The sequence below is a fragment of the Amblyraja radiata genome, chromosome 21, assembly GCF_010909765.2.
Source record: "Amblyraja radiata isolate CabotCenter1 chromosome 21, sAmbRad1.1.pri, whole genome shotgun sequence".
In the NCBI taxonomy this organism is placed as follows: Eukaryota; Metazoa; Chordata; class Chondrichthyes; order Rajiformes; family Rajidae; genus Amblyraja; species Amblyraja radiata.
Window position 1 is genome coordinate 13775478 of NC_045976.1, and position 8129 is coordinate 13783606.

Here is an 8129-nt window from a genome sequence, read left to right on the forward strand (position 1 = left end):
CGATTTACGTACACATCAATAATTAGTCAGCTGATGCATCTGCCCTTTGCCCTGAGACACAGTGCCATCAAACATTCCAGACAATTGTCACCCTGCCCATCAAGCAGTTATCATTCCAGCTTCAATCTAAGTTCAGCAGTTAATTGTAATTGTAAATGCAATGAATTTATTAGACAAGTATGTAAAAAATATACAAGGAATTTGATTTGCCATACAGTCATATCAAAAAAGCAACAACACACAGTTACATAAAAATTAACATAAACATCCACCACAGCGCACTGTGATAGAAGGCAATAATATATTATCTTCTTCCCTCCTTTTCTCCCGCGGTCCTGAGCAAAGGGGCCGTCAGCTCCACGATGTTAGGCCGCAGTGCGGACGGAGATACGATACGGAAAAATCGCATCTCCATCGTGGAAAGAGATTTTAAAAAGTGTCCCCCACCCCCTACATAATCCAAAGCTAAAGTCACACTAAAACATACATTCACCAATTGACTAAAAATAACAAAAGAAGAAAAGGACGAGACAGACTGTTGGCGAGGCTGCCATCGTACGGCGCCACCCGGTGGTAACAAGTAATTGCCGGAGTAAAATTAAATTAAAATGGGTTAGAGTTTATGCCTGGAACACGGTATTAAGTTACGTGATGATGTTGATTATTGTTGACCACTGTGTCCTGCAGTCAGTGCCTCGGAGATTATATAGCACCATAAAAGCTGTCAATAACTGCAATTACTTTGGGAGAACTGTGCAAATAATGAAGTAGAAGCTGTTCCGTAAATTTGTTTTTGCTATTTAATGAAAAAGTCAATAACGTATAAGACCTTGTAAATTAAGCATCAATATATTGATTGATACATTACAAATTAGCTCCGAGCATTGATCTCAACAGTGCCACGATGGAACTGGAGGTGAATCAACTGATCTTCTCATCCCTTTGAGCACCATTCCACTGGTGAGGTAGTGGTACAGTGCTTTGTGAATGAAGTAAGATGCACAATTATACAACAACTGAAGTGTTTGTTTGGTGAAATCCACTGACTGCAGAAAAGCCCCATAACCTACAGTATATCTAAGCTTTGCTAATTGTGTAGGAACATCACATTTTCTGAAATTGACTTCAATAATCAATTGATTATTGACTTCAGGAGGTCACATAATGGAGAATACGCCCCAATCTCCATCTACGGGGACAGTGTGGAGAGAGTGTCCAGCATTAAGTTTCTGGGCACTCACATTTCAGAGGACCTCACATGGTCCACCAACAGCTGCGCTGGTCAAGAAGGCACAGCAACGACTGTTCTTCCTGAGGACATTAAAAAAGACTGGTCTGCCCCAACAGCTGCTGACAACTTTCTACCGCTGCACCACAGAGAGCGTATTAACGTATGGCATCTGTGTGGTATATCAGCTGCACGGAGGCGGAGAGGATAGCTCTTCAGCGCGTCGTCCACAGAGCGCAGAAGGTTATTGGGACACATTGGAGAGCATCTACCACACACGGTGCCTCAGGAAGGCCGTCAGCATCCATAAAGACTCCTCACACCCTTGTAATGGACTGTTCGAACTACTTCCCTCCGGCAGACGTTACAAGGCCTTCTACGCCCGAACCTCCAGACTCAGGAACAGCTTAATTCCCAGAGCTATAGTGGCTCTGAACCGGCCCTGCTGAGTGCCCCCCACCCCCCCTGGACTGTCTCCCTCGGATGGTCACGTCGCACAGACACATCTGCACTTTAGTCTGTTGAACTGTTTTGACTATTTTACTGTTCTTTTTACAATCCATGTTCTCAGGGTATCTAAATCTAAATTTTATTAGTTATTTATGTTATGACATCGGATGGAAGCTGCATACCAAATCTCGTTGCGCTTATGTGCAATGACAATAAAATATATTATTATTATTATTATTATTACTGACACAGTGGCACAGCGGTGGAGTTGCTGCCTTACAGAGCCAGAGACCGAGGTTAGATCCTGACAACAGGTGCTTGTCTGTACTCCTTCTCCCCGTGACCGCGTGGGTTTTCTCAGAGTGCCCCCATTTCTTCATACTCCAAAAACATGCAGGTTTGTAGGTAGATTGGATTGGTATAATTGTCCCCAGTGTGCGTAGGATGGTATTAATAATAATAATAATGGATGGGATTTATATAGCGCCTTTCTAGAATACTCAAGGCGCTTTACATCGCATTATTCATTCACTCCTCAGTCACACTCGGTGGTGGTAAGCTACTTCTGTAGCCACAGCTGCCCTGGGACAGACTGATGGAAGCGTGGCTGCTAATCTGCGCCTACGGCCCCTCCGACCACCACCAATCACTCACACACATTCACACACAGGCAAAGGTGGGTGAGTGTTACTCTGCAGGCATAGCTGGTCTGCATGGACTGTGGGCTGAAGGGCCTGTTTCTGTGCTGTATCTCTAAACTAAACTAAACTACTGAGCATCGCTATAACATTGTTGTCAGTGTAAAGCTGCCCTCCCACAAGCAGAATCAAGCCTCTCTGCAGTTCATACTGTAGCTTGCAGCCCAACCTATAATTAGAGACATGTTGCCCTTTCCCATTCTTCTTTTTAAAGATGACTTGCTTGTCCTCACCTGACATGGGAAGCCAGTGTGACCTGAAGGGGCAGTCTGCTGCACCAGGTGGAATCTCTGATGTGGCATTTTTGAAAATTAATTTACTCACCAAGGTCCTCAAATGAAATGCACTCAGAGCAAAGTCATTAAAATAAAAAGATTCTGCATTAATTTAGTATCTTTCACGATATCCCAAGGTACTTTAAAGCTCGGCAACTAGTTTTGAAATGTAGTCACAGTTATGATATGGGAATTACAGCCAGCCTGTTCACAGTTCGCTCCCACAGGCAGTGATTTGATAATGACTGTATTATTTGTCTTGTTCATGTTGAATATTAGGCAGGATACCATGTCTCTCCTCAAGAGTCAGGAGTGTTTTATTGTCATATGTCCCAGATAGAACAATGAAATTCATACTGGGAGCAGCACATCAGAATATATAAATATAGTACACTGTAAACAATATAATAAATGAGGAAAAAAAAAGTTCACTCTTTGTGTATATGCACACGCATACATACACATGGTTGTGGTGCTTAAGGGCAGTCGGGAAGAAGCTGGTCCTGAATCTGGACGTTACAGTTTTCAGGCTCCTGCACCTTCTTCCCGATGGCAGGCTGCTCTTCGTCTAAACCACTTGCTGAAGTAGACCATGAGGAAAGCATTGTTCCATTTCTCATTTACTGACGTTTGAGGGGGTGCAATTTGAAAGCCCAGAGAGGCAGATGCTGGGCCAATTAATGGTGGTAGTTGAGGGAAAAGATGATCAAAAGACATCACGTTCTGGGGCCAGACAATGTTGGAATCACATGTTGCTGGGAATATTTTGGGATCATTAGCACATATATCTGTGCATACGGAGCCTTGAATTTATAATTCTTATCCTTTGGTCACTCTTCTCCTTCTCCAACTGTGAACTCCCCCCCACCCTACATGACTTGTACTCGCTAGAATTTAGAGGATTGAGGGGGGATCTTATAGAAACTTACAAAATTCTTTAGGGGTTGGACAGGCTAGATGCAGGAAGATTGTTCCCGATGTTGGGGAAGTCCAGAACAAGGGGTCACAGTTTAAGGATAAGGGGGAAATCTTTTAGGACTGAGATGAGAAAAACATTTTTCACATAGAGAGTGGTGAATCTCTGGAATTCTCTGCCACAGAAGGTAGCTGAGGCCAGTTCATTGGCTATATTTAAGAGGGAGTTAGATGTGGCCCTTGTGGCTAAGGGGATCAGGGGGGTATGGAGAGAAGGCAGGTACAGGATACTGAGTTGGATGATCAGCCATGATCATATTGAATGGCGGTGCAGGCTCGAAGGGTCAAATGGCCTTCTCCTGCACCTATTTTCTATGTTTCTATGACTAGCAACATCCTCGTGTTCATCTCTTTTGAAACCATAACCACCTCTCCATTGTAGCCATAGTTTCAGTTGTCAACCCCAAAAGCACTAGACTTATTTAAATAAAACTTATCTCTATCTCCTTGTCTCTATCTCCTTCCTCTTAATGTGATCTTTGTATCTTGCCTCTGTAACCTGTTTTTTTTGGTCACCATCTTAATATTCAATGTGCTTTTATTTGTCAAATATTGTGTGATAGCATTTCTCTGAGGAGGAGAGGGATACCTTACTACATGAAGCCGCAATAAATGCCAAATGCTGTTGCTGATATCTTGACCTGCATTTTGAATCAAGAACTCCAGGAACATGATGTATTTTGTGTGGGAATGAACTGCAGATGCTGTTTTATACTGAAGGTAGACACAAAAAGCTGGAGTAACACAGCATCTATGGAGAAAAGGAATAGGTGATGTTTCGGATCAGAACACTTCTTCAAACTTTTTAAATAAAGCATCAAGGGTTCCAACCCAAAACGTCACCTATTCCTTTTCTCCAGAGATGCTGCCTGACCCGCTGAGTTACTACAGCATTTTGTGTCTATAATGCCTTCTGTAACTGTTATGAATATTAGGCTGGAAATCATGTTCAAAGCATTATTTTTTTTAAAGTGTAGAATTTATTGAAGATTATTTTTGAGAATGAATGAAGCCAGTCACCACAAATTGAATACATTCTATTGAATGGACGAAGAAAATATTAATTGATTTGCTGTGTTATCATAACATGCACTCTGACCTCTTGTGCTCCTGCCAGTTCTATTTAAAAACCTCTTGCCTAAATCCTCAATTCTTTATTAACAATTGAAATGAACACTGGACTCGGTGAAATAATGAAAGTGGAATATTAAACCGCACACATAATACAAGTGGGAAACAAGCGGTGGAATCCGGAAACTGCCATGGAAAGTGATACAGCTTATTCCTTTTTCCTTCATGTGTCATGAATGTTTAATTCTGTTTCCAAAAGTATTTAAATATGCATGGCTTCATAACATGCAGTGTATAATATGCACATATCATGTGCACTTTTATTTGAAGAGTTTAGCATCTCTCAGCTCGAATGTGCATTGGGAACTGAACATTGATGTAAATCCGCTGCCTGTCGCCCAATGCAATTTTGTAGAGGAAGTATAAATGTAGGTGATTTTGGTCTGTTGGTATACAGCCTCATGCAATGGCTTGGCTTGTTATCAACTCAGATGCCCAGAGCAGTGAACCTGCATCACAGCGCGAGGAATGTGTACGGACTGATGGCTGTGAGGGCACGGTCTGGACATTACAACCACTGTGCTGGAGTAAAGTGCTGAAGTTGTTGCTTGGAGCAACCACTGGGTCCACTAAAGTTCACACTGTTACTAGACCCAGTTAATAGACTTGCACACTGGCTGAAGGCTATCGGCTCCTGGCGCAGAGGATTACTTTTCGTTGGGCCACAGTCCTGGAGCTGTGTCATCCACTAAAGGGCCGGGTCTGCCCGTGGACAGAAGGTGAACAGCAGTCCTCAAAGTTTTTTTTTGGAGAACATGATCAATCATTGCCTGTTATAAAATCTCAGTTCAAACTTTAGTTTAGTTTAGTTTAGAGATACAGGCCCTTTGGCCCACCTAGTCTACACCAACCAGCAATCACCCCGTACACCTGCAATATCCTACACACTTCGAAAATTTATAATCATTACCGAGGCCAATTAACCTACATGCCTATACTTCTTTGGAATGTGGGAGGAAACCGGAGCACCCGGAGAAAACCCACGCAGTCACGGGGAGAACATACGAACTATGTCCAGACAGCAACCATAGACAGGATCAAACCCAGGTCTCCGGTGCTGTAAGCCAGCAACTCTACTGCTGCGCCACTGTGCAGCCCTATCTTTAATCGGACTTTATAGCACTTTATCCTGCACTAAACGTTATTCTCTTCATCATGTATCTGTACACTGTGGATGGCATGATTGTAATGATGTAGTCTTTCCGCTGGCTGGTCAGCGCACAACAAAAGCTTTTCACTGTACCTCGGTACACGTGACAATAAACTAAACTTTATCCTTGCAAGGAGTTTTCCCCTTACTTATTAACAAGGTTAATCTAATTTTGTAAAATAAAGTGAACCTGCGAAAGGGCAGCTCACGTTCGTGGGTGATTTAATTACAAATGGCAAAACCTTTAATTCATTTTGTGTCTTTCCTGTCGTCTAGATGCCCCAATTAGTTACATCCAATGAGGCAGCTTCAGATGTGTACACAAGAACACCAGGGCAGTCTGCATATGGTATAGATCCAGCAACAGCAAGAAGATACTGGCAGCAGCTGAAAGACAAGCGATGGGAAGATGTAGATGTAGTTGACTGGTGATATGAGAGGGTATACACGTGGGGGTAAACAGTATACAGGAGGTCAGTGCATTTGAAGATTGGCATCTCCAACACTCTCTGTCCTATGTCCATATGTCAGCCCAGGTAATGGTCTAAGTCTCAACAACATGAATCAAACTCACAACCCAGTAGAACGCTCCCATCTGAGCTACTGTATATCCGATACCACAAATTAAAGCTCAGCCTCTGTTTCTGGATGGGATTTGCTGTATTAAATTAAACCTCTCTTTAGATCTCCAGACAGATCTGAATTAATTTAATTAACACAACCCATTTATCTCTGAACTTTTTATTAATGCCAATCTTACGATGGATTCAGGGTATTATTTAATTAACAATGAGATTGATATCTCAACTGTACCTGAAATGCCAGTGAGATATGAACACACACGTGCTTATTGTGGTGGCTAAAATCACTCTCTGGACCAATTAAAATCACCGCATAGGCAGAATTGTTTAAATTAAATGGCTTCTGCTACAACCACAGAAAGGAGCGTTTCAAATGGAAGCAATTGTACATCTCTGTAAGCCGTGATGTATTTGTGAAGCCTTTCATTTCATTCACAATTTCTCACAACAGCCATGAGAGGGCAGTGTGGTGAAAGAATCCACGTCACTCTTTGACGAGCTGTACTCAGATTTTTCAATTGAAGACACTGTTAGGGAGAAGGCTCAGGGCTAGCACCCACCTGCTCCCTCTCTTCCCCAGTCTCCCCCACACCCAGCTTAATTGTGATGGATAAATATTTGGGAGATCAATGGAATAATGGTTTTGGGGAACTTGAGCACAGGATGAGTTGGGGCCAGTGTTGATCAGCTGTGTTGACATTGAATGGGGGGGGGGGGCAGACGAGGGGTCTACCCCTCCCCCTTCCCCTGCTCCTACTTTCTTGTGTCCTTGTGTTTCAGAAAGCTATTAGTCGCTTGTTTTTTCAGAAAAGATCTTTGATGCAAACATGTTGAGGAACTGGGTTCTGGACTGGCATGTTAATGTAGAGAGGACGTTGTTAGGGGCGGCACAGTGGCGCAGCGGTAGTGTTGCTGTCTTACAGCACCAAAGACCCTGGTTCGATCCTGACCTCGGCCATTGTTTGTGCAGAGATTGCACATTCTCCATGCGTTGGTTTTCTCCGGGTGCTCCAGTTTCCTCCCACATTCCAAAGATGTACGGATTTGTAGGTTAATTGGCTTTGGTAAAATTGTCCCTAGTGTGTAGGATAGAATTGTCTACGGGGTGATCGCTGGTCAGCACAGTCTCGGTGGTCCCGTTTCCATGCTGTATCTATAACGTCTAACGTTTATAGTCTAAAGTCGAAAGTCTACATTATAGGGATCTTTGGATATAGATAAGCCCTGAATGCATCCCTTTGGACTCCAAAGACGTACAGGTATGTAGGTTAATTGACTTGGTAAATGTAAAAACAAATGTCCCTAGTGGGTATAGGATAATGTTAATGCATGGGGATCGCTGGTCAGCATGGACCCGGTGGGCCGAATATGGCCTGTTTCGCGCTGTATCTCTAAAAATAAAACTAAAAAACAAAAATAAGACTCCATACACTTCCATAACATAAAGTAAGGTCAACCTGTAATTTGGGAATCACAAAAATGGGGGGTGTGAGGAGAACATTAATCTTGAGATTCTCACAGAATATGGAATAATTGAAAGATTGGATGGGTGGAAAGAGGTCAAATAGACCATCTCTGGTGAAAGTTCACTTTGAATGATATTAGCAATTACTGATGCAATTAACCACTAATCGCACTGGA